The following is an 11,583-nucleotide window of genomic DNA, read 5'->3' as shown; positions in this document are numbered from 1 at the left end:
AATAAAATAGGTTAGGATGTGCAAGATAGGATATAGTTAGTTAAACCCATGATTAGATGGAATGGGTTAGGTTAGGGGGTGGTTAGGCTAAGTGGTTAGAAGTTAGGAGCCATGTGCTCATTTGAATTTAGAAATTTAAATAATTATGAAAAATGGATAATTAATTTCAACAAACTTGGATTTGTTAAAATTAAGTATGGGATTAGAAGAATTGATTTAAATGGAAGGAGGATTAATTAATTTAGATTAATTAATCAAAGGGGATTATTGAAATGAACTATATAAATAAATCATTTAGAATTATTTACAAGTAGATGAATAGAGAAATTAATCAAATTAATCGTGAATTCAATTAATTCAGAAGGGGAATTAATTAAATAATTGTGTATTTAATTAATTATCTTCAGACCATTTTTAGGTTTATACATTTTGCCCCTCTTTAAAGTGATGTGTGATGCTGCGTTGGTTCAAAGAAAACTCGATTTGATGATGTTGATGATATGATTCGATGCGGATTTGATCTCGATATGATAAATTTTGATTGGATGTGGACATGATTCGATATGATGCCCCAGACACTGATTGATAGATTGCGATGTGAGGATGCCCCCTCAGGAGACGAATCAGATAATTTTTTGATGTTTTTGAAATTTTCTCGATTTTGTAATTTTTTTGATATTTTTGATATTTTTGATATTTGCACGATTTTAGAATTTCAATGATTTTACGATTTTTAAATATTTCAAAGTTGATCCGATTCATTTCCCAATAAGAAATTTGAAAATCCTGTCCTGCCAAGCTGATTAATTGATTAGATGATTAAAAATAAGTGGAATAAAAATCCCACTTAAATGCCCCACTTTGAGTTTAAAAAGTGAAAATCACTTTTATCACTCCTCATTTGTGCACTTTGAGTCATTGAAAAATTTGCTCTAGAGAAGGAAATGGCCATCCCATACCACCAGCACAGGTTCAAGCAAGTTCGACGTCACGAGCGTCCTCCGCCCTACGGTCCATCGGTACGTACCCCGAGAAAACCCTCCTTTGTTAAATTTTTAGTTGATTTTTGAAAAAATTAGCTAGTTTTAGAAAAAATCATTTTTCTCCATTTTTATCATGTGAGTGTTTAAAATTTTTGCATTTTTAAACTAGGTTTTCGACGGGGCGAAATGGGTTTTTAGCAGTTTTTTTTAATTTTTAATTTTGCGCTTTTTAAAATAAATTACTTGTTGGGGCGCCACGTGGCCACCCGCCAGTGCCATGGCTAGCGCATCAGGCACCAAGGTAGGCATCGTCGGTGCCACCGAGGTACTATGAGCGCCAAGGGTGGTGCCGTCGAGGGTGCCACGAGCATCATCGAAGCCGTCAAGGGCACCAAGGTAGGCGCCACAGGGACACCACCACTGCCACAGCGAGCCCCCCAGGACGCCGTAGGCCGAGACATTGCCGTTGAGGCAAAATTTTGAGATTGATTGCAATGAGATAAATTCTTGTGCCCCAACTCCCAAATTGTCATGATTTTTGATAAAGGCGATGAAATACTGCCAAGTTGATTTGATTTTTGATTGATTTCAATAGGGTAAGATAGATTCGATTAGGTATCAAATTGATAAAATTAGATACTCCTAATTGATGAAAATTGATGATCGGTTTTGATTATCTTGATTTGTGTGCCAGATAAGATAGAATTGATAATGACCTCATGATAGATGACACTAGCTGATAAGGGCTCAAAAAGATTTGATAGAAATCTCATATGAGCAAGATAGACTGATAGATTGATTTGATTGATAGATAGATGAATCGAGATACTGATATGATGATGTGATTTGATTGCAAGAGCCCTTTAGTGTCCTCCAGTCTTAGGAGCGCTTCCCAAAGATGTGGATGCTGATACCCCACCTTAGCTAGGTAGAGTGAGACCACATCGATAGGTGTGTCTTATCTTCCCTTCTTGATATGCCTCGACACTTGATTAACCGGGATCTTCTAACAACATTAGCTGAGAGGTGGCACAATGAGCACAACACCTTCCACCTACCGATCAATGAGATGACTATTACACCCAAGGATGTATCTCGGATATTGTGCATCCCAGTGATGGGAAAGTTGGTATATTATGATCTTAGTGAGCATAGTTGCACAGATGCACTTCGTAGAGTTTTTGACGATGATGAGGTTGGAGGATATGACATTGCATGGTAGGAAATGTTAGATCTAGGTTATGCCACATTACCTACTATGCTTGCTGGCTTTGTTAGGGGTTTCCTTTGTCCTTATCATAGGTCAAAGGGATTATCCATTGGATGGGGTCGTCTCCTTGAGAAGTTGGTTACACGGAGGACTCGTTTTGCATGGGGATCTTGCATGTTGGCCCACCTATATTATGATTTGCACCAAGTAGTGTATCAAAGATCAACTGCATCATCAACAGGGGTTACAGTTCTCCAGATATGGACTTGGGAGCATTTGCCCATCACATGACCATTGGCAGACAGAGAGAGACCTATAGGTAGGCCTTACGCACATGGATATCTAGGTATTATTGTCCAGTGAAAGCTAGGAAAAATGGAGTATTGGCGACGAGAACTAGATGACCCAGATACAGTGATATGGAGACCCTATAGAGATTGTGAGGTTTGGACAAAGGATGTAGTTGAGATGCCTTATGTATTCTTGACTCGATACCTGATTGGATCTATACCCTATGTTATTGAGTGATTCCTTTGCACGGGGGTGTTGAGACAGTATGGCAGGATACAAGGGATTCCATAGAGTATAGCCCACTATGCGCACAGGAGACTTGATGTGTCTACTTGGAGGCCCACTATTACGTATGAGAAGGCATACACAAAGTACGTATCATTGGTTCCATAGGATTGGGATTATTTACTAGGTACCATAGATAACGGGAGGACTGGCAAGTATGCTGCATATTTTACTGTACACAGGTTTCCTAGATTGACTTGTACTGATGAGCCAAAGCCAACTTTAGATGAGGATGATGAGAGGCCACGATGTAGAGCTCTGAGACAGCCGAGGGATGGCGGGGGGAGAGGAGGTGGGGGTGGAGATGATGGCGGAGATGGAGGGGATGGCGAAGATGGATATGGAGGAGATGTAGGATATTATGGTAGTGGAGATGGAGGAGATGATGATGGGGGAGATGGCAGAGCGGTGGCAGTGGTATCAACAGGCACGCTAGGAGTCAACAATTCTAGACCTGCTAGAGAGATACCTATGGATTGGGTGACTCAGGTGGTCAAATAGAGGAGATCAGTGTTGGCAAATGTACACTCCAATGAGAAATTGTAGTTGATTGAATGTATTATCATTGATGGAAACCTTACAATCATGTGATACCGGCAAACATACACAGGCATCGTACTGACAGACTCTACACAGCCATACAGAACACTGACACCGAAAAGGAAGAATACTGGCATCTTGGCCGATAGAAATTTTGTATAAACATACTTTTTAATTAATTGTAAAATCTTTTGTAAGCCGACATGGCAGATAGTAATATGACTCATATATATATGAGATCATTGTAGATCATTTAATATGCAATTGATAAAAGGAATATAGAAGACCTAATGTGCAAATTATTAGGTTAAGGGTTTATGTATGTAGAAGATCTTAAACCGGTACTGAAGTTGGCATAGCAGATGCTGATCTGAAGCAGTACAAGACATTGGATTAGTATAATCCATTTTTGTAAGTCAGCGTGACTTCTTTAGTAACTGAGCAGTGAGCTCTAGGCACTTGGCCTTCCTGCATGTGTAGGCCTCTATTGTAAGCAGTAATATTCTCTTATTGGCCAGTAAGTGAATATTGTGGGTCACAAATCCCACTGAGGTTTTTCCCACACCGGGTTTCCTCATGAAATATTGTGTTGTGGTGTGCTTTTCATGTTGTGGTTGTTATTCTTATTTGTTGCATTATTTATGGTTTACCGGTACATAGTTTTAATATGTTTTTCATGCTACAAGTTGAGAAAATTATATAACCAGTCAAATACTGATTCAACCCCCCCTCAGTATCTTTGGGAATCCTAACAATTAGGTCCAGTGGACTAGGGGCAACAAGTTCCAGAGGAGGAGGTTCCCCAAGTTGAGCAGGTACATGTATGAGTACCATAGGTTGAGCAGCCATAGGCAGAGGCACCATGATGGATCCTCATTAGGATGTTGTCTCATCAGCAGCAAACTCAAATTAGTGACTTGCACGACCAGATTCAATAGCTAGAGGGTTGGATGGTAAAGAGAGACTCTCAGATAGCCCATCTAGAGGCCATCTAGATGACACAGTTATAGGTACAGGCACAAGCACAGATGGCCAAGGTACAAACATAGACACAGGCAAAAATTTCCTAGGTAGAGGCTCAGATGGCCTCTCTCATGGTAGAGAGAGATGCAACCAAGGATAGGTGACGACAAGCCGAGACATAGGTACAGATGTGGTGTAGGAGCACCTAGTTGAGAAAAACTCTCCATTTTGAGTAATTTTTGATTTCATGTTTGTAATGTCTTGTGTCAAGTTTATAATGTTGTTTTAGGTTGTTGTGTGTCTTTTTTAGTGGTCTTGATCTCATTTTGGGCTCAAGAGGTCAAGTTTTGCCTTTTAGGCTTTGAGTTGACAATTTTTGGCAAAAATGTGCAAAATTGCCAAAAAGGTCTTCTAATGATTTCCAAAGCATTGAAATATGTTTGATACAAATTCTTAAGCATTTCTAAGGTATCTAGACAAGTTGATAAGGTTAGATTGTCAAAAATGTCTTTTGGAGCAAGAAATGTTGTCATTTGGGCTTGTAAAAGTTGTCATTTTTTTACTTTTCTTGCAAAATGAAGTTGTGGAAGCCTCATGTCTGTACTGGGCTTGATAGCTAACTTTTTGGACTATAAAAGGACCTCTCTTTTCCTTGAAGAAGGTTGGTGATTGTATGAGCAAGAGATTCCTAATAAAAATCATGAAATTTGGCTTTATTCACTATTTTTTGCTTCTTTGGAGTAACAATCCATATTGTAGCTTTGCTAGTCCATACTATACCTTTGGAAAGTGTGCATAGTAGTTGTAAAATTCTCTCCAAGTTATTCTAGTAATGGTTCCCTTTGGAATTTTGTTTGTACAAAATTAGTTTACTTTTGTGTGCTCACTGCCCTGTCAAGGGTTTGAGGTTCCAAAATGCCACCACTTGACTAATCCAGGTCTGGGATCCCACAAAATGGATTTAGTCAAGTTGGAACTCATGTATATAATGTACATATTCTTTACTTTATGCCAAAACTGTGTTTGGAAGGAGGACTTGAGTGAATACTAGGCAAGTATTGATTACTCAGCTAGTAGCATGATCAAAAACTCAGGATTTGCACCCAAAAGAAATTTGGAGTGAACAAATTTATGAGGTAGAGGTCTGGACATATGGCCAAGAGTGTTGAGAATCATATTGGTCTATTAGAATAGCTTATTCTTATTGAACATTCTCACTTTGTAAACAAAATAGTGAGTTCACTATTTTTTGTGAATTGTATTTGTCAAATGCTCAAGGAATGCTTCAAAGCATAATCCAAGCCTTATAACCATGAAGGCTATGTAATAGGGAAGTTAATTAGTGTTTTTTAGACATCATTGAGGTGTACTTCCAATTCAATTCCCTTGTTATGCAGGTCTAAAGAGATGGCAGCAACTGACTAGTAAAAGGCAGCATTTTGACAGTGACAATGGCATTCCACTTCCTTTCTCATATGTGTGCCAAGTGTTTGGCATTATGTTTGCAGGGTAGTAGTAGGGGAAGGCTTCATCATGGTGTGGCAGAAGTTCTAAGCCAGTTTGGAGGCTTGATTAATAGAGTTACAATGACTTTCCAAAGTGACTGGTTCTAAACCCTACCAAACCCTACAAAAGTGCCACAAATAGTGGACAGTCCTCATTTTTCAATAGCAGAGGCCTAAACCATGAAAATCCATCAGAAAATACCCCTAAAACACCATCCAAATTGATTTTGTGGGAGGTTTTAACCATCATTGAGTAGAATAAGCAAAATTTGGCCAATTAGGCCTCCACAGGCTAGTAGCCCTTTGACTGCATAACACACACTTTTTAGAACCCGATTGGAAGGAGGAGTTTGGGGCTCATGAGACTTTGTGTGGACATTTTAAAATAGTGAACCAAATGACAAATAGAACCTTGGACAGTGCATAGCCTCAATTGGATTTTTTGACCCTTGGTTGGTGTATTGAGCAAGCCAAAGGCTATGGGCCTAAAACTAAGTTTGGTTGACAAACTTGAACAAAACCTTGCTGCCCCTATATGACCATGTTGGAATTGCCTAATGCACACTGAAAACAATAAGTGGAATGTCCAGTAAGCCAGGGATTGAGAAATGTGTAGATGGGTGAAGTGAGGAGTTGGAGTAAGCTAGAGCAAGGGTGTGAATTTCCACCAAGAAGGGAGGTTGATGGTGAAGACTTGTAGAGAGACCTATCAAGTGTAACTAAACTTGTTATTGCAAACATCAAGAGCAGACTCAAACAATACCTCTTGTTTCCTTTTATGGCCTTTTGACTCAAATTGGCCTTTTGAGCACTTACCTAGCAACCCCCCTATCATAGTGGTATCAGAGCCAACAAAAGATTCAAGAGGAGAGGAACATTAGGAAAACATGGTGACTAATGCTAAATTAGCCAAGAAGGTCGAAGACCAAGAAGAGGAAAATAGGCCACTCAAAGAAAGATTGGATCAATTAGGAATGAAACTAGCTGAAGTAGAAGTCAAAACTGAAGAAGTCCATGATAAGGTTGGAGATCAAGGTAAAATGATGGCAATAGAGGATGAGGTCCCCATGCCTGACCCTGTCATTAAGAAATAACCATTCTTGAAAGCCTTGAGAGCTATGAGTGGTAAAACCTTAGAGGGAGTGGCTCTTTTCAGTGGGAAGATGGATCCAGATGCTCTTATAGAGTGGATTGAAGGTCTAGAAAACCATTTTGAATGTGATGGAGTAACTGAAGCACAAAAGGTTAAGGTAGCAAAATGAAAGTTGATAGGGGCAGCCTTAACTTGGTGGAAGTTCATCCAAGAGGAAAGGGTGAAAGAAGGTAAGAAACCAATAGCCACATGGAAAGCAATGTGTTAGTTGTGTTTAGAGTCGCCATATTATTTCAAGGTCCCCCCTTTATAAAAACCCCACCTATCTTATTCGAGGTCTCCCCTTTATCATCTAAGTATCTATCATCTTTTGAATAAGTTGGTTAAGGTCGCAAGTTTCCACGGTCATTGCTCCCCTCCCTTTGAATCGCTTCGAATCATTTCGAACCTCGGTTCGAAGTAGTTCAAAGTGATTCGACCAAATTTTTCACACTAACACTCTTTCTTTGGCAGGAAGTATCCTTATCGCGGTGGTCCTTTTGAAATACTTTGAACCGTTTTGAAGCTTGGTTCAAACCTATTCAAAGTAGTTTTTGGCAAGTACCGACGTCAGAAGTTTATTTTTGGAGTACGTTGCGCCGCCTTTCTCTCAAAACAATCAATGGTCCCGTCGGCATGTCAAATCAAAAGATTTTATTTCTTTTTCAAGGAAAAGGGCATCATTGTTATGAGTGTGAGTAGACCTTCGTTTTATGCATGACTGGATATCACACGAAATAAATTATTATTAACTCATGCGAAAGGGTGAAATCATTAATCGAGGCATTTATGCATCAACGCCTCGAGCATGTCAATCCTGATGTGAGGTGATAAACTAGCATTATCCGATCTTCCCATGTATAAAATTCCCCTGTGATAAATTTTCATTCAGATTGCCTAGTAAGTTATCCGAAAACAAAGAAAAAGGATAAAGGAGAGGAGGTCTGATTTCGGAGAGAAGGAGCAGTTAGGGAAGCTAGAGGAGATTATTTGCTTTTCAATGGAAAACAGGTGAGAGTTTGGTAACCTTTGTTCTGTTCTGCAAAACTGTTATTTTCAAAGGTTTGTCTGAAAGAGGTCTTGCTTGTTTAAGTTAAGAATGAAGTCGGTTATGCATTTTCTCAGTAATGTTTCTAGCCTTGAATGTAAAAGACCAGTGATTTGTGATATCAATTTAGAAGGGGTAAATGTGGAAAATCTTCAAGCAAGTTTTCTTGCGAATACGGAAGAGGTTAAGGGATGTATGGAAATATTAACGAGCAGGTTAATTGAAGCCGCTGCATTTCCCCCTGCCTTCGTACACCCTGAACTCTTACAACTCTGCATTGACCATTATGATGTAAGAAGCAAGAGCATAGTAAGCAAAAATGGTAATGTCATACTTTCTGTCTCCAGAGAAACCATTTCTTCTGTTTTGAAATTAACAACAAGTACCTTTGCCGCTTTCTCACCCATTCAAGCTGAAGCTGAGTATCGGGAAAACCCTAGTGTGTACCGAAACACTCTTGCCAGGAAATGGACCAAGGTTAACTATGGAGGTGGGTCTAGACTTCCCAAGGTCATTACTAGAAGCCACATGTAACCCCACATACACGACTTGGTGGTATTATTACACAGGGTGAAAGGTTCGGCTGATGTATGTTTGTTCGAAGAATGGATGTATAGGTACATTGAAATTATCTTAAAGGGTGAACAATGGATGGATTGGGCGGAGATTATTGCCACTTCCCTGAGAAACTAGCTCAAACGCGCCAAAGAATCTAGAGAAGATTTCCGTATGGCCTCATATTTGACTTATTGTATTGCCTGCACCTGTGATCTCGCCGCTTTTCCACATGAGGTATGGAATGAGGAAATGACCATTTTCCAATATTGCCCGTTGTTGCAAAAAGATAGAGTCCTGGAGGATTTCCGTAAGGTGCATGATATATTGTTTGAAAACATTTATTTGGCTCTAGAAGGTGTTCAGATGCCACGACTCTCTTCTGAATCGCTAAAGCTGGTTCAACATTATGGGAGTTCTTTTATTCAGTTCCCCAGGTTCACATATTTGAGAGTCGGAGGGTTTGAGGAAGAACCTGTGAGGTTGCCTCGATATGCCCTTGATTGTTTCATTTTAGCTGAATTGTGCAGGCAACTTTCTGCTGTTATTAAGGATAATCTCCCTCAGGATAAATGGGAAACAGTCTTCCCTATTAAGCTGCACTCTTTGGTGTGTAATAACATGAATGACGCTTCCATCATCGGAAGCAATTTGCTGGGATTCAATCTTGGTTTCTACCGCAGCAGGAGAAACTTCGATAGTAAAGGATATGCAGCTCTAACCCTCGGCCTTGAAATCAACTCAACAGTTCCTCCGCAGCTAGAAGATTTATGGGAAGATTGTGAAAATAAAGAAGAAGTCTTGAAAAAGGACCATTCTAGACTCACCCTGCAGCAAATTAATTCTTTCAAATTGAAGTTCAAAACACAAGGGATCGTTGAGGATGGTTCATGTCTAGTTGAACCCGAATGGGAAGAATCAAATGAAACAAAATTCTTGACAGTTGATTGGAGCAAGGAGGAAGATGATGATATTAATTGGAGAGCCAGATCCATATTAACTTATACGGATGATTGGCTGCAGAGGAAAAGGACTGGAAACATCAATGAGTCTTCTACTAAGGTGATTTCTCTCTCAGAACCACTTCAATCTGACATTCCACTTTCTCATGTTGCAGGTGATACATTGGCCTCAGATAAGAAAATAAAGTTTCCTTCCCAAGTCACGGCTCCTAGAACGAGATCCCATTCCAGGAACAAAGCTTTGAAGCAGCCTAGTTCCCAGAAGCAAAAAATGACATCACTAGAGCGGGATTCAAGTGACAAGTCCTCTTTTCGAGATGAAGCAGACGATGAAGTCCAATTCATTGAAACACCAAAGGCAGATCAACCCAAGTTCTTGACTCCAACTAAAGATACTCAGATGGTATCAACCACTCCCACTGTTCCTTTATGGTTATCAAATTCAATCAATAAGAAACGGAGTTTACAACCAGTGGCCTCGCCAGTAAAGGACATTGTCACTAGGTATGCGGCTAGAGGGTCTAAAGCAAAGAAAATGAAGACGGATGCTTGTCTCACTAAGGATCCAGTGACCGGGAAAATCATAGCGGAAGTGGCTACTTATAAGCAGAAAAGGGAGTCAGGGGAAATTGATGAGGAAGGATTCAAAGTCACTTCTATTGAACTAGGTACCCTTAACAGGAATACTGGCAATAATTTCTTTAAGTTTTCTGCTGACCACATGCTCACTCAATCAGAAAAAGATTCTAAGGAGAAGAAAGAATTGAAAGCAATGGTGGTGACGATGGCCACATACATCAATTCGCTGACTAATTTAGGGCCTAACTCAATAATCCAGCTACCTCAGCCATTCGACCCAAATTCTGCCGAAAGCCAGCAATTGATGAAACAGACGCAGAGGGGAAAATTGTTGTCTGACGCTGTGGTTAGTTGGGTAAATAACATATTAGAGCAAGGGAATAAGTTTATTTCAGAAATTACTAGTATCTATTCCGAGGGTGAAGCATTACTCGAAGAGATTCAAACTTTGATACCAATATGGGAGACGGAATTGTCACGGTGTCAAACCATAGTTTCCCGGGTAATTGAGGTTGAAAAGTTTGGAGTTCTCAAATTCTTAGGTGAAAACTTCATGAAGGCCGTGGACCCGTGCACCTTATTTATCCTGAAAAGTAATATGAGCTGGAAGGAGTCCATCTACCAAGAAGCCATCAAAGAAGTCCAGGGCGTCAAGAATCAAATCACAGACATGCATAAGGAACTGGTTAAGGACATGAAGATTGTCAACCCCACAGGCATCCTACAATTGGATGAAGGCAGCATGGACATTGAAGTGTTAACTAAAAGTTTCACCGAAGAAGTCGAGTGGATTAGGGACAAAGAAACGCCCAAGGTCGATGATTTCACTTCATTGGCAGGTATAGAATCCATGTTGCGCCTCAATGAGAAGCTGATGCCATGTCAGAGCCTAAAGATGAAGGAATACAGGTGGCAAAAGGATGCATGTAGAGCCCGGCTGATGAGTTTAAAGAACCCGCACTCACAGGCCACGCAAGAATTCATGTCTTCTTTCCAGAGCTGGAAGCTATTACGTCAGACCGTCGGAAATGAAGAAGAAGCCGGCGAATATAGTGGAAACTGAATCGTCACCTACTGGCGTTCTATCTTTTTGATAACTGCTTTTTAGTTTTATAACGGTTTCTTGTATTAACCTGATAGGGCTGAGTTTTAAGGGAGGCACTTCGGGATTTCAAAAATAACTATAAATGCTAGGGCATTAAACTGTTTTAGGGATTAGCAATAGAATAGGAAAGAATAGCAAGTTAAATATAGTTTTTATATAGATTTTTCCGAAGAACAGTGATGAAGGATAGTATATGCATGTTTTAGCTTCCAAAGACTTTGTGCATTGAAGTTGGATATACATATATGAAAGATTTCGAGTTATGCTTTGAAACTTTGCGTTCTGAGTGTTGAATTATTATCACTTTGTGGAGATAATTCAGCGATTCGAAATTTCCTTATTGCTGTTGGTTAGTTGTAAGTTCATCTATTCCCTGTTTTGATATATGTGGAAAATCTAGCAGAAAATCCATTCTTTGAAATAGA

The sequence above is a fragment of the Cryptomeria japonica genome, chromosome 5 (genome assembly GCF_030272615.1).
Source record: "Cryptomeria japonica chromosome 5, Sugi_1.0, whole genome shotgun sequence".
Taxonomy (NCBI): Eukaryota; Viridiplantae; Streptophyta; class Pinopsida; order Cupressales; family Cupressaceae; genus Cryptomeria; species Cryptomeria japonica.
Note: the sequence above shows the minus strand (reverse complement) of the source record.